Below are 24,295 nucleotides of genomic sequence, written 5' to 3'. Positions count from 1 at the left end.
GAGAAGTGGTGATTATTTCTCTTGCAAACGTGTGCATACGTATGTGAGAGAGAGAATATTGCTTGCAGAAAATTGGGAAAAACACATTGTCTGCTAATTCTATATATTATAGGAAATGTCGCAAATCATGTAACTTCTGCCAAAGCATTAGACTGCTTCTTTGTCACAAACTTGTGTGGGGAGTTAACAATTAGAATAAGGATGGGCTCCACCTGTGGTTAACTCTGCAGCTTATTTCTCTGAAGGGAAGCTGATTAACTTGGAAGACCAGCATCATTTTTGTGCCCTTTATTTTGATCAAAATGAGAGCATACAACTAATCAGTGAATTACTGTAGAGTCACAGATAGAAAGCCAATCCCTTATCCTGAAATACGTCCTTTTTAAGTAAGGTAAAAAATTCATGCTTTGCTTGAAGCAGGCAGGAAGCAGTATACAAATTAAGAGAACTAATAAGTACCTTCCCCTATCAGGTTATAATTGGGTGGAAAATGGAAGATTTCAATAAATTAGGGATACTAGAATTCAGATGAAAGTTGCAAAAGAAAAAACTAGATAGGCAATGCTAGAGATCGCAGGTTCTGGAGAAAAGTAGTAGTAAGGACCATGGACTTTTGGGAACAGAAATTGCTTAAATGTTAGATTTGACCTTGTATATTAAGCTGTAGAGGTGAAGGAAAGAGCTAGGCTTCTGAATTTAAAAGACTCAGTTTCCACAGAATGAGGGAAAAGATGGGCATAGATAATTGGATGCTGTTGCTATGGGGTCATGGTGGAGGCAGGGAGGTTAGCATGAAGGTAAGACTGCAACTAATAAAGGCTCAGCAGAACCTGTTCTTTCTGGAAATAAATATTTAGAGGGGCTGAAATGACTGTGCCTAGTAAATAAATTATGCATGCAAATTATGAAGGAAAACAGGGCTTGTAACGGGTTTGGGAGGGCTACTAAATATGAAGATAGACTGCAGGCACAAAAAAAGTGACTTAAAAGAGTGAGGAAAAGAGAAAGTTATGTATACAGTCTGTAAAATCCTTTTAAAAACCTTTCTGATAGCATTCTGAAAAACTGGTGTAAAGTGATGCTTTGTAGACTGGTTACTGAATATTTATATGTAGGTCAAAATACGTTGGCTACAATACTTACTACAGGGTTCTTTGAAACAGAGAGATAGGGAAGTCATGAATTTTTCTTTTACTTGCTTGCAGTAGACTCCAAGGACCCCAGGAAAATGATTATATATTCACATCATAACATCTTAGAAGTGCATGGAAAATATTGTGCTGAAGATACACCAGCTTACTACAAGGGTCTTACGTCACGTCTTCAACAGAGTTCCCACAAACAAGGTAAGGTTACATTTTGTAGCTTCTCATGAAGCATCTTCTCTCTTTCTCCACTTTTGTTTTGACCATTTTTTAATGTTTCTTCTTGTACTTTGATGTTTGTCACAATATAGTTTTGTTAAGAGTGCTTCAATTTTATTTTTGTTCACCATAGAGTAATGCTCCTCTCCAGAAGTGCTGTAAGGAGCATGTGTTCTCATTGAATGTTGCAGTCTGTTAAACCTGTTTTTTATTATGTTCTTGAGCCAAATATTATTTTGGGGTGGAGAGTTGTAGGGGTAGATTTTGAAAGAACCTTAAACCATGTTTTAATGACTATTGAAACTTGTAGAGCCCTGTCTACAGGGCCCTTTCACTTCTATATATCTCCAAGGATGGAGACTTCAGCTGGAGCAGCTCATTTCAGACTATAGTATTGGTCAGTGTATGTGTTTATTTTAAAAAAAAATAAAGCAAATATAACGTGTGGGGAAAATTGGCCTTTCAAATGCATTGGTGAATGTACCTGAGTGGGAAGCAATTTTCCTTCACCCTTGTTGAGACAAGTTATTTTTCCTGTTGTAAAGTGGGTCAGTCTTAATTTTGCAAAATAACCTAGTATTTTCTAGACTTAAATCATTCTAATTTCAAATCAATAATTTTGAAAGATCTATTTAAAGTTCCTTTGGGGGGGGGGGGGGGGGAAAAGTGACTATATAGTATCCGCTGTGTATTGGTATACAATTTCAGTGTACTTGTAGTGTAGGTTGTTAATTATGCTAATGTCGTGTTCGTAACTACATAATTTAGACGTACCAAGCTCTAAATATAGATATAAACTTATTCTTTAAATAATATTTTAATTTACAATTAATGCCCTGAAAAACCTGAAGGATATATATTTTTTTCTTTCCTTACAATCACTTTCTCCTCCCCTTCCACTCATTTGAAAGTCAAGCTTGATAAAAGTAGGGTATTTTGCAGCCAGCTTTTGGGAGAAGATGCAGGACATGAGATACGTGTTTGGAAAAATCCCAAGAGAGATTACAGGTGAAGAATTACCTATGGGGAGGCATTAGAAGGAGCATAAGGCAGGGAAATAACAGCTTTGTAGGAAGTTGTGTATACTTGGATGCATTCACAGTGGAACTGACTAAAAGATAAATTAAGGAGGTCGCTCTGGTAAGTGGTACTGATGACTGCAATTTGAGAAAGTGTTATGTTGTGTATCTGGAAACTTTGAGTTAAGTAAGCAATTATCTGGTGTTAATAGATTTTTTTTTTCTTAAACAGAGTATTCATTCATATCTCAAAAAGGAGAAAACAAAGTATTCATTCATAGCTCTAGCAACTCTAGAGGCAGAAGGTGTGGGAGGAAACATGCTTTGGCTTTTGAACAATGACCTTGCTGGAACAGCTTTGTCATGCAAAAATACTGATTCAATGAAACCTTGATGGTTTGAGGAACAGGGATGCAGTTGCTCAGAGAGGAGGTAACGGGAGCAGCCTCCTAGCCCCAACTCCCTTAACATTCACATTCTTCTACGAGGTGCATTCTTCAGAGGTGCTTCTGGAAGTAAAACACCTCTCCATCTGACTAAATTAGCTCTGCTCTTTCAAAATCTTTGAAACATTTTACCCCTTCTTTCTGAAGTTGCTGAAGCAACAGCGCTATTAGCAAAGTCCTGTCCTCCTTTCATTTGTTCTGCTTTTTGTTCTTGAATAGAAACAAAGGGGAGAGAACTACAAATACCCCATTGTGGCAGCTGAAGGATGACACTGAAATAAAGAAAACCAGGCAAGAGAGTGTCAGTTCTGTTCATTTCCAACCCATACTGATGGGTCTTACTACTTGTGCCCTCTTTGCACAGTAGCATGACAGAATACTGCGGCAATGTTACTGGTTTGCTGTCTTAACGTTCAACCTCACAGCTTTAGTGAGGTTAGGCCTTTCCCTTGGTGCTCTCTAAACACAATCTTGAAGCTGAATTTATTAAGGAGTTCAGTGTATTGCAACTGGCTGGAAGAATCCACCTGAGATGAGCTATGTTTGGATTTATGTCCTTGTTGGTTGAAGCTGTGCTAATCACAAGATGAGGGGATCTGGAAAGATCCAAAATTGTTTGATCTTGTACCAAGTTAGAAACTTTGGTGTCAACAATTTCATTTTTAGCCCTTTTTGAGCAGACTCTTGTAAGCTGACTGTCAACAAATTTTGTCTTAAAGTCTGCTATGGTGAATGACCCCTTCATGACAGGAGTCTTCTGATTCCTGAAATGTTTCCTTTTCTCTTTGGGAGGGGGAAGCCCCACCTCAAAGAAAGCAGACATCATCAAGTCTCTAAAAGTGATGATCTTGCAAGTCCCTCTTCAGTCCGTCCCCTGTGAAAGAAATGTTGGGCCTGAGGTATTCACATCATTATATGCACTTAATGATGAGCAACACAAGTGGCTACAGCCTGACATGGCATAATTCAGCATAGCTGCTTTGTGAAACAACATTGCACCAGCTGAGGATGTAATCAAGTCATTTCATACTTTAGCCTAGAAGCCTCCTTATTAGTACAGCAGCAAATGTACTCATTGTAATTAAAATTACTTCTCTTTCTCAGGTAAACATATGCTGAGCTTTTGAGCTTTGTAGTTTATCACTTTGAGATAGGATTTCCCCAACTTTGCTAATTAGCAATGTTGCCTGAATGGAAAGAAACATATGGCTCGTGCCATGCTGACTTGAAATCTTTGGAGTCCCACTGGAAAATAATTAAAGTGATTTTGATTTACTGGTATGATGAAGTACAAGCCATTCTCACTTGGCCTTATGTCTAGAAGCTCTGAGACAGTAAGGTACCTTAGCAGGATAGCTGTAATAATTACCATTAGCCAGATTGTTGTTATTCAGATAGCTTTATTGCTGTTAACAATCACTTGTAGTTATTAAGAGACTTTTTATAATCCATGCAAGATCTGAAGTTTACCTCTGGAACTGCATCGTTAGTTGGGCTAAGTTTAGACTGAACAGTTGAGAATTTCAGTTCCTTTAGAAACCACGTAGGCTATTATAATGAAAAAAAAAATCCCTCCTGTCAAATAAAACTTTTTTTTTTATTTTACTGATAATATCAAGGAACATGCTGTCCAGTGCAATTTTTCAGAGGCAGATATTTATCTTTGTTTTTCCCTTTTGGAAACAGTTGATGAAAACATATGCATTGAAAGTGCAGATTTCTTCTTCAAACAAATCGAAAACTTTTGAAAATGAAAGCATCAAAGTTTTGACTAAAATATACAATGACAGCTCAACATTTTCTCTGGAAAACAGACAAGTGTTCATAAGAGTGAAAACTCTGCTTCCTGCTAGGAAAAAGTTTAGGCAGAATTGTTACCCAGCATGGATAATTCACTCTGCTCTCCTGATGCTCACCATGAACTGGAAATAACAGGGCCTGTTTGTACATCACTGTAAATTTTATTCCACAAATGGCTGTTTAACAGAGGTATGTGTTGTCTCCTGCAGGTTACTGAATGTAAACATGAATGCTGCTGAATAAATGGAAATTAAACTCTGTAATGTAGGCAGTGGATGTCATAAATATACACTGCTTAGAAAATGCAGAGTAAATAACCAATGTAAAAACCTCTGCTCAGAGGCAAACTGTACAAAGGGCTTTACTTCTTGATTAAGAGTCCTGACAGCTAATTTTCAAAATAGGATTCTCTGCCTTCTGTTTTAAGTGTGCTTTTAATATTTCTCCAAGATAACAGTACTTGTATCTGCGTAAGTTTAAAGCCAAACCATGGTTTGGTTAGAGTTAGGTTGAAAACTTAAGTGCTTGGGATGCTCTGGATCAAGCTCAGAAAGGGGAAAGGATGCCTGGGATATCAGCCATACCCATGATCTATCGGTTAGTTACAGTCTCGTGGGAATGGCTCCATTAAACTTTTCTTTTTAGTGAATAGTGGAAGCTTACTGGACTTCAGATAGCAAAACTCTCAACTTGGCGTACAAGTCTTGCCTTCAGCAAAAATTGATGTTGGCACTGTAAATTACTGAATGTTCAATTCAGGAAATAGTTGGAAATGTGCACTTTGTGCGTTTTCCTTTTTCCTTTAAAAAGAAAACAACAACAAAAAAACAAACCAACAAACAAAATTTATCTGTTGCTCATGTTTTGCTTGTTTTGCATTACCAGGGTCAAACTGTGTGTTGCAAGGTGGTCCTTGTGCTTTGCTTGGTCCATTTGCTATGGATGAGATCATAGGCCTCAGGACAATAATTTCTTTCCCCTTCATGCTGGAAGCTTCAGGAGACAGGTTTCTTGAATGCAAGACAAACAAAACAGGGTTTTATTGGTATGTGATTTTTTTTTTTCTTGCATGTTTGAGGAGATGTTGCACAGCATCTGTGCATAAATAATCAAATAGCCTTATTTTATATTGAATTCATCATGCAGCTCTCTCTACTGGTAAAGGATACCATATAGGCATTGGTGCATAATTAAACTATCTAAAATTAGTCTAAAACTGTTTTATTTCATTACTAATATATGTCTAGTCAAACAAATTGCAAAACTGGACTGAGTTCTATCCTAAATGTGAATCTCTGCCTCTTTCAAAAAACACATCTCTCTTTCAAAAGTGTAACACTGCCTGTGACGCAGGAGTTGCCATGGAAAAATACATTGAGCCAATCATTCATGATTTATTTATAGCAATTAGAATGCACATCTCAAGATCCAATAGTAACTTTGATTTAGGAAAAAAAAATCAGACAAAGGATTGAAGCAGATAAATTTTTGAGAACGTCTGAGGGTCTGTATGGTCAATATATTATTTAAATGAACGACTATGTATGTTTCTGGACAGATACTTGAAGTATCAACGCTGATGGTATTTGCTTCTATATTTCTGCTGCAGATAATGTTATTACTGCCACTGTATACTTACCATCTGTTCAGTGACTATAGTGGGCATAGTAAATATCAATTGAAAGTGAGATTTTTCTTTTAATCATCTTTTTTTTCAGAACTGTGCAAAAGTGAATGCATTGGAGAAATCTGTACACCTGCATCTTTCTGGGAATGTGGTGTCTAGGGTGTTAGTGCTGGGTGCACTTGCCTGTGGAGCTTAAATTACATCAGGCAGTGAGTGAATTTCTTCAGTTTTATGGCATTAAATCGCATTCAGGCAGAAATCTTTTATTTATTTTGATTAGCATTAACTGTATTTCAGTCTTTGATCTCGTGTAGGTAACTGCTGAAGCAACAGAACCTTTGTTCTGTATCCCATGTGCACTTCATCTTTTGGGCAATAATGAAAATCAAGCAAGCAAATATACAGGTCTTCAGTTTAAATATTAATATTTATTGGTTTAATGGGTGGGTAACATGTGGGATTTGTTCTCTTCTCCAGGGAGGTGCCTTATGGAGGCGTCAACTCTGTTAGAGGCTAACTAACTCCTCTGGAGTTTATTGCCCTTGTCCTTCCATCATTAGGTGGCTTGCTGAGTTTCATTTCAATTTGGCAGTGAGCTGGGAGTGTCAGCTTTCTTTGATGTATAGATCCCTCAGAGGTTAAATCAATAGTGTTTTAAGCGTATCACTTTCTTTCAGTGAGAGCATTGCTGGGGGAATTCTTGCAGGTTTTCAGCTTTCATATTTTGCATTGAAAATGTAATGTTAAGGAACAAAATCACATAACAAAAATCCCAAAGCAACTATTGCGTAGCTGATTTTAATTACCTGGTATTGATATGTGAGCTAAAAAAAATGTTTGATTGTCCTGGAGCTGGGTTTGTAAGAGATTTTTCTGAATACAGCCTGGGCCTTGTCCCATTCTCTGGCGGTCCGTGGAACAGGTGGAGACCTTTCCATGGGCTGGTTTTGTATTCATCTCTTGCGACCTGTTGATTTTCTGAAGTCTTTGTGTGGGGCAGGAAGGGAAGTTAGGCTTTACCTGTTTGTGAGCATGTGTGATGACCATTCAGCGGGCCATGTGAGGGCTACACTTGGACCCCCTGATGGCAGTGGTTTCCATACTACTGCTGGGGCATGCGTGCTTGTGTTCTGGGACTCATGATCCGTGGGGTTTCCCAAGAGTGGCTCCTTGCTAGGGAACATGCCTCCATCTCCTCTCTCACAGCATCCTGCGCTTGGTCCACCTCCTCTTCCTAAGGGGGCTTTGGGGCTCCATTGAAAGTGTGTAAGGGGTGAGGTATGGTAGGGAATGAGAGGGGCTTTGAGAATTATACTGGACAAGAGGCATGAGACAGTGTCTTCAAGGCTTGCACGTCCTTGAGCATCCACTCTGAGCACTGTTGTTTTAGACCACGTGATGTGTTTGGCCAGATAAGGATGTCATCCCTCAACTGTCTCTCACACCCTTGCTTGATTTGGCAGCAGACTAATAGAAGCTGCCCCTTTTTGGGTTTTACTGTGTTGGTCATGCCTGCCATAGTTTCTCACTTGTGTGGGGTTTTCTTTGGAGCACGTAGTAATTTTGCCACTCTAGAGGACTTAAAGTAATCATAGTGTTCTTCTAGAAGTAGTAGCAAAGATTTTTTTTTTAATGAGAACAAAAGAACAACAGTGCTGAGGCTGAGCAAAAGTCCATCTTACCATATGTCCAGTCTGCAAAACCACAACTCTTAAGCTTCGCAAGGAAACAAGCCGCCAGCTGTGAGATTGCTTTACCTGCTTTGTTACTAGAACTTACAACTGCTATTGACTGGAATCTTCCTTTGTCTGTAAGCGTAACAAATACCTCATCTCTCCCAGTTTGATTAATACAGCTTTTACCTCCAGTACTGTAGAGAAGTGCCTGGGGCTGGGGTGACATTCTGAGCTGGGATTCATCTTCTTCAATGAGTAGACATCCGCACTGCAAGCGGCCCATCTGACATCTTGTCTGGACTCCCTTCAAAGTTGATGGAGAGAAATGGCTTTTCTTAAGAGGTGATTTATTTCATGCCGTGACAGCTATCCAAAATCAGTCAGATGCACTGATACTTAGAAGTTTCCGTTTCTTCATTGGTTAGAAATGAGTCCAGGCAACTAACTTAGTTTGTCTGCTTAAATTTTGTCTGCTTGAATTCCAGCTCTGGGATCCCAAGTTTATATTCTCTGTTTTCTAAGCAATGTTTTGGTTCAAAGGATGCTAACACCTGGCAGTAGGGTAGCCACTCTCCCTCCTCACTATTGGCACAAAACTTACTGGCTATGGATTCTTGCTCTGAAACAGTTGCCCTTTACTTTTCTGGTTCTACAGACACCTGGTCTTTCCCGTGAATACTTGCATAGGTCAGCTGGGCTCCTGAAAGCCTCTTTGAGATTGCTGTGAGAATTAAGTGTCCAAATACTTTAAGAAGCTTTGGAAAATCTCAGCCATGGCAAGTTTTAGTGTTTGGCACCAAACAGTGTGCTTTTCTTACCAAAGAAGTCAGAGAAGACAAAGATCCAGCTCACTTCTCAAACCTTTTGCTTCCCTCAAACTCTGAGATACTGGATTGCCTCTAGCCCCAGGATGGTGGGTGGGTGGGCTGCCTGGGCTGGCAGTGTCTGCAGGAGGGCCCTGGGTAGCTGGAGCTCGGGACGAAGCTGCCTGCCAAAAGACCAGTGGCATCAGTGCTTTGCTGTGCAACACTCTTGATCCTTCTGTAGGAGTATTTTTTTCTGGCAAATCTCTTCCATCCAAAAATCTCCAGCCAGTTCTGGCAGATAGTGAGAGATCCCACACACTAATGAATTGTGCATGGACTGAGTTGTGCATGCTGAGCTCTCTGGAGAACATTCTACATGCTCATTGCATTAAATAGGGTGAATGTGCAGAGGGAAAACATCTTACACGTCTGCCAAGATGAGTAATTGAGCTTTACATCCTTCAGTGAATTTCTCTTGTCTTTCTGATCTCAATTTAGCTCTTTCTTCAAGCACCTTGTGTTTCCCCATCTCCAGTGCCCAGGGTTATTGAATAGCCACCTGCAGGCCAGAGATGGGTTTCCCACCACCCACACAACATGAGCTGGTATCTGCAGCTTTGTCAAGTACTTATGGGTGGTGGTGTGAGGGGGAAGTGATAAGGTCCGTTTAATTGAATGTATCACTAGCTGATAATTTAGCAATATTTTAGATAAACATTAGCATGCCTGTGAAAAATCAATGACTCATTCTGTATTAAAGGCCTGCCTTGAAGCCTAAGGAAAGATTAGAGCACCCAAAGGACAGGGCAAGTAGGAGAAATGAGTAGTCTCTGCTCTCAGCGACTTGTGGGAAGACAAAACAGGGTGCTGTTTTGAGTTTTTTTTTTTTTCTCCCTCCATTAGTGAGGCCTATTGCAAGTGAAACCTTGAAAAATGAGGAGGTTTTCCTCAGCTGTGAGTGAGAATAGGAACTTTATTCTAAAGTTTCAATTCAGTCATGCCTTCAGGACTCTTCTTTGGAGCATGGGATGCTGTGGTGCTTTGTTCTTGCTGCTTTCTGCAGCAAACCAAAAAAATTCTGTCCTCCCTGCCACCTTTGATAAGGTGGGCAAGCTTTTTTTGTGTCTCGATATGAGCCCTGGTATTTGGACACCACAGTGTTTTTTATTGGTCTCTTGTTTCCACGTGGTGCCAACATCATTACAATTCTTAGTCTTTAGTTTTATTTCATCCGGTTTTACAGTACTTACTGTGCTTGAAAGAGGAAAGTACTCCTCCTTATGTTTTACTCTCCTTGAATGGATCTCTTATACCTCCAGGACCTTTATTCAAGCTATGCTTAGAAGTAGCCAGGAGAAGCTAGATGTCTTGTGTTGGGCACTTCTTTCAGCAGAAATCGATTATATGACTCAGTTACAATCCTGAGATGGATTATCTTAGTAGTTATATACAGGCATGATATCTTCAGATTTTCAGCTTGCTGACATTAACTGTATTGCAGTGAAGAAGCCAATTGAATTAGCTGTCTAGTGAGGCTTCTGAGAGCTGGGAAAGTATCTGCGCTTCCTGTTGTTTGGCATGTGCATGGAGGTAAAAACTGGCTGGCGGCTCAAGGAAATATTTAGAAGTGATCTTTAATATTAGATTGGTTTTTAATGGTGGTGAATAGAAATACCATTCTTCTGTCAAACGGGTTTATAGATGGAGGATGCTTATGGAAGTTCAATACACTTTCTTTTTCTAGTCTGGCTCTTCCTGGGGGGACTCAAGTTGCTGGTGATAATTTTGCTCTAAAAGTCAGGTGAAAACTATCACTGGAGGCTCTTAAGATGCTGGCTGTGAGGATGGAGCCAACTTAAGACTTTCTTGTCTCTCTCTTGTGTTGCTTGTTCCCATTCCCTTAGTTGTGCCAATGTGGTCTTTTGGAGTTATGCTGTGTTACAGAAATGGTCCAGGTAAAAATATCTTTCTAGAAAAGGAAAGACAAAGTTATTTTTAATCTGACTTAACCTCCAGCATTATTTTTGTACAAAATGTGCATATTACTTAGAAATTAGCCACTGAGGAAATAAAAAGCTACAAGAATCTTCACAAAGTGGGCAGTTTGCATGAAAGAGGACACTTTGCCTTAAGTCTTGAACCTGAGGGATTGAAAGCTGCAGATGTGATCTGTATTGGAGCAAGCACAGGGAGAGCACTGCTGTAAATATGAATGTAGAGGGTTACAGGCAAGAGGTGGGTTATGCTGCCCTTAGAGCTTGTTTAAAATTTTCCATTAAAAGGTTTTTGACAGCAAATGAATTTTTATTAAATGAAGGTTATTCTACAGAATGCTGTCCCTCACCCTTTATTATTCTAATAAAATGAGGGAGGAAAAAAAAAAACAAAGACACACATTCAACTTCTTGCCCAGAGATTGTGATCTGGCGCTTGCAGAAATATCAGTGAGTTATAAGCAGAGTCGGGGCAGAAGAGGCTGTAGCTTGTATTTTGTGTGTATCTGAAGAGTCCAGTCCATGTAAGAATCTTGAGTCAGAGGGTTATGAAGGATCCAAAATGCACTTCCCATGAGACACAGAGGGAAAGAGCTGGACTGCAGTTTCCTAGACAAAAGCTGTCAGGCTTTTGTTTAATTATTCTTACCTGGGGTCTAGTTTTCCAAGGTAGAGCTGTCAGTTCTCTGTTACAGCTGAAGAAGCAGGAAATGTGTTGACCCAACCATAGCGCAGGACTCACCTGCATGCCCAAAGGCTGTCTCCACATCAGCTCTGAGGGTATCTGAGCCCCCATCTCTTTTTTCATTGTTGTTGTTGGTTTTTTTGTTTGTGTTTGTTTGTTTAAGCTCTGTTCGCTTCATGTGTCTTTCCAGTCGTACTTATGCTCAGGGCTAAAACTAGTAAATATGAATATAAGCCAATAGCTGGGGTACATGTTCCCATGTGAGGAAATGGGCTCCTGCTCTGAATATCCGTGACACTGGCAGCATTCATGTGCTACTTGCTCGCCGTGGGGAGAGCAAAGTGTGTAGGGTGTGCCCAGAGCAGCAGAGAGCTGCAGCCAATGCCTCGGAGGTGGTTGTGCTTCTCTGCTGCTGGGCGTGGGCAAAAGAACAAAAGCACATAATTTTAGGTTGCATTTATGGTGACAAAAGACTGCTCAGATGTTTGGCCTGATGTAATTTCCAACTCAGTTTGACCTGCAGCCACATACAGCTGAGAGAGACGTGATGCAAAGGGGCTGTTTATTTCCTGGCTGGATTAGCAAAATGCTGCTCAGCACTAGCGATGTGCCCATCCCAAGGTAATGTATTAGTGTCCATTGAATGAATGATTGCTGAGAATGCCTTCGTTCCTCTGCAAGGCTCAGCTGACAGCAGTCAGGCTTACATCCTCTGAATCTTCCCTTCATTCATTTGCTCCCTCTCTCCAAGACCAGCTCTCCTTGACAAGGGAAGACCGGAGCATTCCTGTCTGTCCCAAATCAGTTTGTACTGATGGGATCTGGAATGTGAAAAGAGTTTCTGTAGTGCAAACGATGCAAAGTGTGTGCTCATTAGTAACGTTCCCTTTTTTCCCCCTAAATGTGTTGCTTGGAAAGATGCTGGGATATGAATGGTGAAAGCACTTCTACTTTGCATGGGAGGACTGTGCATGCAGTAAGCAAGCACTTGAATATTTCATGAAGGGTTCATCTCCTAATGACAGGAGTGTTTCCAAACCTGAGGCTATCATGGGGTGCCAGTGCAGATGAGAGCTAGCAGAATTATAACCCTCCCCACCGCCTCTCCCTTCTACCACCCCCCTGCTCACTGCCAAACAGGGAATCATCAGAAATGAAGGCAGAAGTCTCACAAAAACTGATGTGGGAGGCAGAAATAAAGCTGCTTCAGGAACTGAGCTCACACACCTTTGTGTCTGCTGTGAGCTCTCTCCAGTGGGCTGTGGTTAAACAGTAATGGACCGATGCCAACCTCACATCTTCCATGGATGTGCCATATACCAGTCTTTCATTGGCATTCAGATCAGGACTTCACATTTAACCAAATATGTGATTTTGTATGTGATTCTGCTGTTCCCGTATCTGTTAGGAGACAGTCATTATGGAGCTCAGTTGATAACGCGCTTAGAAGTGTTATAGAGCCTGATATTTGCATCTCTGTGTGTGGGTTGAATGATCCATGCCCTTGTGTTGAGAAGTGCTACTGGCTGCATGCTGTGGCTGTCTGACGTCTGCCCTGGCTGTGCCAGCCCACAGAGAGATGGTTCAGATCCTTCAAGTAGAGAGATGTGATTAGGTCATAATTTTCTGGTATTGGATTTTTTCTTCAATATTGGGGTGACTTGGGTTTTACTTATTGATTTGTACTCCTTTCCTGGTTACCAGTTTTAAAGGTTTGGAGATGGAGACTGTGAGAAGGTTCCTTTCTGCTTTTTGTTGCTCCTCACTACTTGAAACCATCCCAGGTCCTTCCTGGTGGCTGTTTGTGAGCTCTTCTCTATCAGCCTGGGTATGCTTCCTCTTCCTCTTCTTTTTGCAGCTGGAGGCATCTAATTTCACCTCTTTCCTCCAGCAGCATTGTGGTACTGGAAGAGTAGTGATGAATGCTGCTCTTGCTATGTGCAGGGAACTCTTCTGGTGACCAGAAAGAGAATAAACTAACTGCTCCAGGGAAAGACCTGTTTGGCATGACGTGGATGTTCTTCAGAATCACACAGCAGAGAGAGATGTAATGCTTAATTTGATAGTCTCTCAAATGGACTTCTTGCAATTTTCAAGCAGTGCAAGCATTTCAGGATGGGGGGGAGCCAATGACTTGTTTGCCTAAATTAAGGTATCAAAGAGCTCATCTAGCTCTTGTATGTTCACCTGGATCCAGGAGGTGTGAGGAAAAAGCTGGAAGTCCAACCCAGAGGTCTATTTTGTGTGTTTATAGAGTAGCAGCCCATGGATCTTGTTTTGTGACTCAACTTTCTGTTTTATTCTAGACAAATCCCCAAGTCTCTGCACCTCTTCTTTTCAGTCACATAAGATGTAATACTTTTGAGATAAAAGATGCACCAGGAAAAAAACACCTCTCTACATGCTAGGTCACCCTGAAATCCATCCCAATCCTGCATGAGAAAGCTGTGTGAGCTTTACTCTTGTAAGACATGAAGTTTAAAAAAACTAGGTGCTAGGCTTGGAAAACGTGTGGGGGGCAAAGTTACAGCAGGTGTTAGGGGCCACTTTTTATTTGGTGGGTGAGGCAGCACTTTCCCCTTAGGAACCCAATATTGACTTGCCTGAATGTGGATGTACACCTTGGGGTTTCCCGAATGCCACAACTTTTGTCAAGTTTATATCATAAGAAGTATAATTTGCAAGCTAGTGCACAGCTGTCTGCTGGAGCAGTAACTTTGTCTGAGATGCTTTTGAAATATTTTGTGGGACAGACAGGCTGAGTCATCAGTTGATGTATCAAGAAAACTTGTGCAAAGCATATGTGTGTTCTCTTGCTAAACATGCTGCAAATTATAGAAAATGTTTTAGTCTGCAAGTATAAACTTTCTATGTGTTGCTTTACTGCATAGTCAGGGGGGAAAAAAGCTCATTACCAGACTTGGGTAAGCACCAAACAACAGCACAGCTCACTCTTTACTATGACGTGGAGCAAAAAGACAATTCCTTCCTCAAAATCTCTGTGAACTGAGCTGAGACACTGAATGGGTACAGAGAAACAGGGTTGTAAGTGCTTGCTACAGTCTTCTGTGACCCTGTCTAGGTGATGGAGCATGGAGAAAGAGCGATTCGTTGGCACACACAGAGCTTCAGTGGTGTGGGAAGGAGCATGGTGGAGGACTTAAGGTTTGGTGAGACACAGAAGAAGAGCTGGTGACCTCGTTCTAAACTTATTCCTTTAGCTCATGAAATGGATATGATGATCCTTTTCTCTTGCCCGTCTTTTACCTGCCTTTATTTTAAATGTTTAATGTCAAAAAGACCTCATATATTAATTTCCACTTAGCATAATGGAGCATGCATCACGCTTGCATTTCTCATTGGTGCTGAAGATTCCAGGAGTGTATTGCTTGTGGAGCCTTTTTTATTGTATGATTCTATATCATTGTAGGAAAAAATCAATGAAGTAATAATTCAGACTTTAAAAGAAATGTAGGCTAGTACCTTAATCTTATATCAATTTGCTTTTATTTCATAATAGCATAAAAATTTATCTGCCAAGAGCATTATTAGCTAGTTCAGTTTTTGGCCATCTAGATATAATATTTAAGAAAGAGCGCAATGCAATTATTTATTTCACATTCAGCATGAAACAAGCTTTATTAAGGGAGAGGACTTGAAGACACTGTGTTTGTATTAAATGAGGGAAAAAAAGGCCCTAGCTACAAAAGAAATCTGCTTCTAAAGTTCTCTTGCCACTGTGGAAATCTAAAGAACATGTACTATTGGTATGCATTTTTGCTCAGGAATGTTATAAATATTTGAGCAAGATCAAACAGAACAGCAAAGGAGCGCTGTTTTAGATGTGGAGCTTTTTTAGAAAAAGAAAACAGATCCATATCCAGCGAATATGGACTGGCGTCAAGCAAAGCTCAGTGCTGGTGGTATTTAGTCTGGGATGTTCTGTTAAGCTGCATTACAAAAACATACTTTTGAATACATAAATCCATTAGGTGAATACAGAAATCCATTAGGTAATTTCTTCCTTATAGATGCCCTCCCATATCCTGTCTTCTGGTCTGGGGAGGCATGGGCATCCATGAGAGATGGAAGCCAGAGGACAGGGCTTCTCATAAGCAACGCAGTCCTCATCCAAGGCTGTTCAGTCCAGTGATCTGACAGGAAAACTTTTGAGAGCTGAACTTGGTAGTGTGGAGGAGAGGTGATAGTTTGCTAAGTGAATTTTACTGTCTGGATCTAACTGACAGGAAATACCTGAAATAACATTTCTTTTTTTTTTTTTTTTTCCTGGTTAGGCTTTGTCTTAGCAGAGTAATTATCAGCCACTGAGAGAGGGAGGCTGCTTAATTGAAAAGCCAGGAGGCTATCGCAGAGAAAGCAAAGCAGTGCTTCATGCTGACACAGGAACAGTGAGCATCTCAGGGTCCTCCTAGCTCACGTTAACAGACTGGCCCTACAAAGCAAGCGCCCTGCATCCCGTCAAAACTTGGACGTGAGTCAACAGGAATATCTGTGGGGACTCTGCCGCATGCACGGCCATGTCAGTACATCAAACCTAAGCTGGAATAATGTTGTAGCAGAGCACCCTCCAGGAACTGGCACCTTCCAGTGAACGTTTTGGCTGTGTCTTGGTGTTTGTGCTGCAATTAGTTGGGTATGGCTGCAGTGTCACAGCAGGCCCTGCCAGTGATGATACTTACAGCCAGGCTGCCTGCCCCTCTCTGTCCTGGCAGTTTCTGTGATCTTTTGTTGCTTTGTCAAGACAAATTTTCTGCCTTTCCCTGCTCCTGCCTGCCTGTTTCAGCTTTGCAAACTTCACGTTAAAGCTATGACATTTTCTTTCACTGACTTATGGCCAGAGTAGCAATTAATCCACTGGGAGATAGGAGCAATGCTATTTTTTATTCAGGCTGCTGATGGAATAGCGCAGAGCAGATTATGAGCCTAGATGGACCTCTGATACCATTCTTTGACAGAAGGCACCACCCAGCTGCTTGCTTACATCAGAGGAGCTCACTGTGGTTTGCAAAGATTACTAACACATAGCAAGATCAGTGCTTAGGACGATGTGTGGAAAGGTATTCGGGCACTTCATTTCTGCTGATTGCTTGTAGGGGGGGAACCTTTAAAACCCAGCCCTAAATTCCCCATCAGGGCTCAAGGCCATGGCTGTGATGGCTAACTTTTGGATGTCCTGTTGCCTAGCAACATCAGCAGCTGAGGCAGGTATCTGAGCTCTTATTCCCATTTGCTCCACACCCAATTTAGGAAAAGAATCAGAAAATTAACAGTGAAGGCCAAGAAAAGAACAGAAGAATGGCTGCGCTGGACCAAAGGCACATCATGCTGCCTCTGGCAGCAAGTGCTCAGGAGAAACGGCCCCTGTGTGCTGGCTGGCCCTTAGCCATCAGTGATGTCTTCATCTTTAACAGCCCAGGATGGATTTCCCTCCCATGAAACTGTCTAGTGGCTTTTTGAACTCCGTGCATCCTTCTGATGTCTGCAGCTCCAGGGGCAGGGCATTATGCAGCTTAATTTTAAGCTGTGTTGAGACCTGCTTCTGTCTGTTTGCCTCCGAGCCTAATGCCAGTGAGGTCCCTTTGATGCCCTTTGGCTCTTGGATTGAGAGTGGTGGTGAGCAGTGCTTGCCTTCTGTGCTCCTTGTGCTTGGGCAGACTGCGTGGTCTGAAGCAAAGCACATTGCCCTCCTTAGTGCTTCCTGCCACTTCACTGCTCTTGGGAAGGCTGGGGCTTTACTCTGGGTTGCAAAGAACCACCAGTCTCTGTTCAGAAGTCAAAAAGTCAAATGTGGCATGAAGGTCAGTAAGAACAAAAGCGCTCTTCTTCTGGATGTGTGGATGTGTTGATAGAAGCAGTCCTACCTTTTCAAATAGGTCAGGGTTTGGAACGAGTGTCCAGGAGGTGCTCACCTTTGCTTTCTTTACATCTCCTGCGAAAGAGAAGTTTAGACTTGGTTCTTCAAAGTACCATGAAGGGAAATATGGAGCTAAAGGTCTTTTTTTTTTTAATTAGATTTCTTACTGGGTTCTAGTGAAATTGTCCCCGTCTGTGCAGAAGAATTACATTTCAATTGGCCAAGTCCTACATTAGCCTGTGATCTCAGAGAGAAGTCTGGGCACCAGCATTTTATTTTGCATAGGTTACTATCCTGCACACCTTGGCCTCTTCTGGGTGGCATCAGAATGGAGAAAATGTCAGAGGTTCACAGCAGACAGACAAACAGTTGTCTCTTCATTTAGGCTATGATTTAACAGTGGAGAAGCTCTGGACTTTAGGACTGCAAGACTGACCCAGCTGGCCATCGGCTGGTCAAACCACAGATAGTGATGATTGTATTTGTTTTCCAGAAGCTGAACTTTCACCTGTGTTGATCTTTAAATACACCGATGATTCAAACAGATGTGCAGTGACTTTTTTCACTGTTGATGAATTTCTGGTGTCTATAAAATATCACAGATAAAGAGCCACAATAGTAAGGAAAGGAAGGAATTGACTTCCAATGGACAGCTAGCTGGCTCCCTCCCCATCCCCTGTGGCTATACCTTAAAGCCTGCTGTCTTATGGGGATTGCTTTGGTGGCTAACAATGTAAAAAGCAAGTGAAATGTTTCATATGTTAGGAAATATTCCTGATATTCCCTAAACTCAGAGGTCTCTGTCAATTCTCTAGTGTCTAATAATAAGGCGGTACTATTTTGGGGTCTTTCTTCTATATTCAGCCAGGTCATGATTGAAACTGTAGGAATCTCAGTGTCTTTTGAGACCTCTTAATCCAGTGACAAGTTGGCCAAGGTGTTCAAAGCTTTTTTGAGAGTTATGTATGTATTCATGCTGCCAGGTGGCATCTGCTGTGTAAGTTTAGTTCTGATTGGAAATGAAGGCAAAAATGGCAGTGGAGGCTGAGAAAAGGATTGAATGATAAGGCTTGAATTTGAAATATGAAAATCAAAATCACTGCTGGAGTGCAGAAGACGTTGCTGTCAAAAGCATATGCTTTGGGACCATGTCAAGAGGAAAAAATGGCACTTTTTGTGAATCCCTGCCTTGTGTTAACTAATCCAGTCTCATAGATGAATTGAATTCCTTTACAGGCTGTGCTTTGGGAATGACAAAAACTCTGAGATTGGAGAAGGAATGGCACATGATCCTGGTCTGTTCACAGGCAGAGAGTTCAGGTGTGCCCCCCTCCACTGCATGCCATCTGGCATACTTACTGATATTTGCTAATTTACTAATATTTACTAATAACCTTCAGTGCTATGCTGTTGGTGTCACACTGTTGGAAAAGTGCAGGATTAGAAAAATCAGCTGTGCAGTTGCCTGGTTCTGCACTTCTTTATTACAAACAATATGCTACGGAGTCTATAAGTAATAGGAAGCTTCCTGTTAGCTTCAAAAGGCAGAGGATTGCATTTAGTGATTAATATAATACTCTACACACAGATCCCTTCCGGGAGCTGGGGGTGGTGTGCGGGGGAGAGATGTATTAATTCACCTGTTATCTTGCCTGAGCATGGGAGGATCTGAGCTTAAATTCGGTTTTCAAAATCTAAGTATATTCTTTTTCCCAAAAATCTGCTCGGCATCTGACCTGAGCTTCCAACCATAGCTTAGGGCTGGAATTGTGTAACGTTCTGGGGACTTCTCTGTATGGTTCATGTAATAACACAGCCACTGCACACGTAAAGCTTCCTCCTGGAATCTGCCAGACAAAAATGCCATGCTTTTTGTAGTAACTTCCTGTGGCATGAACGATGGTTTGTGTATTTGAAAAGTAGTTTTAGAAGGCTGCTGTCTCCAGCTCAGCTTCGGGGTGCTGGGATCAGAGTTGTTTTTAAAATTTATGGTCCACTTTGACTTCACTACACTTCTGGAATGGCCTTTCTGGCATCACTCTATATGGGAATGACAGAAATTAAACATCCTTTTGTTTCCCCCCACAGATTTCAAATGCTTTAGAACTACTGACTGCAGCACAGCCCGAACAGCAGGCATTTCTTCTGCATGTTGCTCTTACGCAAGGCTTAGATTAAAGGCACAAAGAGAAGAGAGCAGCTCACAGGTACAACGAGCAGAAGCTTACCCATGCTTCTCTGCTAGGGTGGCAGGCAGTTTTGTGTTTCTAACTGGTTCCTGGTAGCAGCCCTGATAGTACCACCAGGGAAATATGTATATTTCATTAAATGTAGTAAGTCTAAATGTAGTAAGTCTCATTGTCTGTGGTGTGGTCCAGCTCAGAATCTCCTGAGAAAATCAATACTGGTGGTACTAAAGACATGGCAGGTGTGATGTGGAGGAGCTCCTGGAGCAGGCCAGGGCCCTGGCAGGGGGAGCATAGGTGGATTCAAGGGAGGGAAAGAGAACAATTTCTGGAGCACCCAAGAGACCTGACAGGCCAGAGACCTAACTCTTGGGTTTTCTGGATCTGCTGGATTCCCCTGTGCTAGCTCTGAGTCATGTGGATTCATGGTCTGGCGCTGCAGGCCTTGAATCCACATGGCTTTTGGCAATTGCATGTGACTACCATCACCTGGGGCTGTGTGATCTGGGATATCACTCAGAGCTGTCTGCATGGCTTGAGAAGCGAGGAAGGGTGATGTTACTGGCAGAAGTACACAAAGGATGGGACCTCCAGATGAACAGAGACAGCAGAGAGATTTCTCCTGTGAGATGACCCAGTCCTGTCATCCCCTGTGTGCTGGAGTCCTGTCTTCTCTTTGTGCATATTGTTTGCCCAAGCTGGCAGACAAGACCACAGCTCCGTTCGCTGTGATGTGCTTGTTCAGTAGTTTTCTTCAGCCACCTGAAAAGCCCTTCAGCAAACCTTGGGGATATGTGCTGCTGTCTGAAGGGGCTGGGCTGCCCTATTTCTGTAAGCCCTACATAGAAAGTGGGTTGCTGAAGGACGTTTCTTGCTCTCAGTTATCTATGCAAGACTGATCCCGAAAAGGATGGTTTTGTTGAGACTCTAGTATTTCTGGGGGAAGGGGTACATATTCATGTGTGGGGAGTAAAAAAAGAAACATTAGCACGTTCTGATGGAGTCACGTCCCCATTTAACGTAATGACAGACACCCACTGACTTCACAGGGGTCAAGATTTCAGTACCCTGTGTGCGGGGGATCTGTCAGTAATGTTATCCTTGTTATAGCAATAGCTGAACTCCTGTTAACATAACAAGCTACGGGGATCTGCCAGTTAGCAGCTCTGTCACTTGTTCTCCCTAATTTGGATGTTTGCATTTGATTGCTATCTTGGTTAGCTCCAAACTCTTCATGTTCCTGGAACGTACACGGAATGCTTACTGCTAAAGCATGAAGGAAGAGTTTTCTCAGGCTGGTCAGCTGAAGTCTAATGTCCTTGTCTTGGGTCTCATCTCATAGGAAGATGACCTTGTGTCTGCTGCCTTAACTCTCCCCCAAGATCCTACATGCACAGAGCCACTTCTGAGTCTACTTTTGCACTGCAATGCTTCCTAGGCTTGGCTTTGGTTTAGAGGTAAACCTCCTGGTCTCTAGTCTATTAAAGAGAAGTAAAGACAGGCAGAGGAATTAATAGCGTGACCGTTGGGGAAGAGTGATCAGGATGGCAATGACAGTGTAACACTGACCTCATTCTTGATGAGTCAAAACTGTAGAGTTGGAAAGACCCACTGGACAACTAACCTTGGTCAAACCATTCTCTGCAAATGTCTGTCCAACCTCTTCAGGCAAACCCTCTAGTGGGGAAGGTGTCACCCGTACACAAGTACTCTATTAATGTGAAGCTCTTCAGAGCTTGGCTGGGTTCAGTCCTTCTGGGACCCTCTTTGTGCTTGGTCCCATACTGACAAAAAGCATCTCTCAGGGTTTGCAGTAGGAACTAATTATACTTCAAATAACTACGTAGTAAAGTGTGCTTGAAGCATTGCATACGCTGTAGAAGTGTTAATTCCTTCAGCAGTGGCTCTCAGGTCAACTGCTGTCTGCATCTGTGTTTGACGGTTTAGTGTTAGCACTGGAAACAATAAAATCTCGTATGTTTGTGTTCTCAGATACCTGATTCTTGAATTTCCTTTCCAATCTATTTGCAATATGACAGCTGATTCCCTGGGACAATTTGCATCTGTCTTCTATTTTTCTCACTTGTTGGCCCATGTCTTGGTAAATTTCCAGGTGAAGCAATGCATCATTTTGAGTCACAAAGGACACAAAGCTTTTTTTTTTTTTTTTTTCTTTCCCCTGCTTATAGGGGATCTCTTGACTAAATATTTCTGGCACCACAAGCTTGAAGAGGACTGGATCTTTTCATTACCTGCACTTCTCCAACTTCTGACATTAGTAAAATTCTCCTCATTGTACAACTTCAGAGAATTGCCAATAAAAAGGTAGTGATCTGAGCATGAAATAGCATTTTGGAAACTTGTGTTTTTCTTCAGTTAAAAATATACATATTAGTTGTTTATGTTGCAAATGCTGTTCTGCTCTACAAATCTTTTTAAACCTGGAAAAATTGGAAGCTTTTCAGATGGTGCTTTTGGGATCTTGTACAGGTTATGTTTTTGTCTCCTATTTTCTTACTTCTGCATTTTCCATAACGCTATTTTAATTGACTTTGTATGCATGGCAATACCCCATTGCCATCTCCAGCTTTGCCAAACGTGTTATGCAAACGTTGCAAAGGTTTCTCACCTTCTGTTGAAGTTTTAGGTCTATTGGCTGCAGAACATGCAGACATGACTAGATATAAGAAACTGGGAATGAATTTAATTGAAACATGACCTGTCTAAGCCCGGGGGGCTGATTTTAGACTCTCTGCTCTAAAATCCAAAACAGACATAGGCGCCTTATTTCCAGAGAGCAATCCAGATATTTTTACACTCTGGAGATGCTTTCATGGTATTGTTGTCTGTGTGTGTGTAATTTTGGGGTTTCTTTTTTGTTTGTCTGGTTTTCTTTCTGCTTATCCTTTGTGTTGTTTCCATGAGTACAAATTATAAATACTGGGGAAAATCACATAGCAGTATTTCAGGCAGAATAGAATTGAAATTTGGGAACATCTAGATTTTTCTCCTATCAAGAGGAAATCAAAGGCTGAGCTTATAGTTGTAGCTTCAGGTTGACATGGGGTAATGCATGAAGAAGGGATTGTTTCTGAAAATTTCAGAAGGCTAGCCTTACCCACTGGAGGCTGAGAAATCTAATTTAAAACTGGCAAAGCGTTTGATTGAGTTGTAAGTATTTGTTATAACTTACAGGGGAGAAATAGGAAGTTAGCCATGGATTACTGACTTTAACCCCAAATCTTTACAGTCTAAAGCAAAGCAGAGGCCTAGTATTGGTATGACATAGAATACATGGGAAAAGGACGTTACCCTTGACATGGTTAATGTCTGTTAATATATGTCTGAGTTACTAATTAGGGAATAGAAGAAAAGAGACTATGAAGTGATAGGTCTAGAATGCAGATTAAATTTTACAATGGACAAGTGGTTTTTAAACTGTAGTCCATTTTAATAGGTAGAGGAACTTGGTAATGTACACATAATTGTGAAATGTTTTTATTGTAGAATATTGCCATAATTCATCAAATATAATGCAATGTTACTGTGATGCTAACTAGTGCACTTATCTTTACCAATTAACTACTCAATATTTGTCAGATTATATGCATAATACATAGTTAATAAGAATCCACAAAAATGAAAAAGGGCTTTTGGGACTGTTTGTAAGGATGATGTGGCATCTTGCCTGCTACTAATCTTGTTTCTAACACACTGTGGATTAGGTTGGACCTAGTTTAAACAAAATTCTTGTGGTGGTGATTAGCTCAGTCTGTTTGGTTTTATGTTAACACACTTCTCTATTACAGCTTTGGTCCCTTCTAACAGTCAAAGGGTTATCAGTCTGAGAAATAAGCTAATAAACTGAAGAAATAATTAGAAGTTACTAATCAGATAGATGACAGGATCATGTCCTTTGATACTAAGGATGCCAAAGAGCTTGTCTATTTCTTTCAGTTAGATTGTTTAGTCTAATAATAAACAAAACAAAACCCTGTGAGCCTTGTTCTTTCATCCATAGACAGTCTTTGCTATAGCAACACTTGTGTCATGATATAAAACCTGATAAAGGTACTGAGGGGATACTACAAACACCAAGCCCAACAGAATAATGGTGGGTTATTAAAAATTATATATATAAACCATATATATATATTTTTTTTTTTTCTGGGTTGTGACGACTCCCTTTTGGGTTCTGGCCTCAAAAAGGACAAAGCCATTGAAGGTCATCATTTTTTCTTAGGACCTAGGTCTGGTATTAGATGGCAAGGAAGAGAATATAGAGTGATTGAGTAAACGTGAGCTGCTAGAATAATAGCAGAAAGATATTTGCATTTGTACTGGATGTGGGTATGCCAAGGTAATATGGAGACATCAGTTGGAGTGTGCCATAGGAAACTTCAGAGGCAGCACCACCAGCAAAGGAGATGATGGGAAGATTCCTGGTCTTTTTTGTTAATGAGAGATTAAAGTGCAAACTGGGTGGGAAAGTTCTAAACAATACCAAAGAAGTAATGCCTTTTTTTTTTTTCCCTTTGTAAATGGAGGCACTATATTGGCCTTTGAAATGGGATGTTGGACACTTGCTTGTATTCAGCGTGCAAGTCCTTGCCAGCAATGCAATTGCCAGAAGAAGGGCTAGTGTGGAAGAAGCATTCCTCAATGGAGGAATGAGGCACTGTTGCTTTTTGGATGTCTGCTGAATGAGAGGTGACATGGTGCTGAGAGTTATTTGCTTTGATAGTGGACTATAAGCTAGACCAAGGTGGTGGGGTGGAAGGAACCACAAGCAGCCACCACCATCCCCCCTCCAAAAC

The 24,295-nt window shown here is 41.3% G+C and overlaps 1 long non-coding RNA gene across 2 annotated transcripts in view; it reads left to right on the top strand.

The window, feature by feature from the left end:
• Positions 1-397: 397 nt before the first annotated feature.
• LOC106037272 (uncharacterized) overlaps positions 398-24,295 on the top strand; it is a 67,685-nt gene continuing 43,787 nt past the window's right edge. For both annotated transcript variants that reach the window (XR_010832029.1, XR_007164102.2), the window contains exons 1-2: positions 398-797; positions 1,206-1,346. This is a non-coding gene — a long non-coding RNA (uncharacterized lncRNA). The remainder of the gene's footprint in view (positions 798-1,205; positions 1,347-24,295) is intronic.

The sequence above is a fragment of the Anser cygnoides genome, chromosome 5 (genome assembly GCF_040182565.1).
Source record: "Anser cygnoides isolate HZ-2024a breed goose chromosome 5, Taihu_goose_T2T_genome, whole genome shotgun sequence".
Taxonomy (NCBI): domain Eukaryota; kingdom Metazoa; phylum Chordata; class Aves; order Anseriformes; family Anatidae; genus Anser; species Anser cygnoides.
Note: the sequence above shows the minus strand (reverse complement) of the source record. Positions and strands in the feature narration are given on the sequence as shown.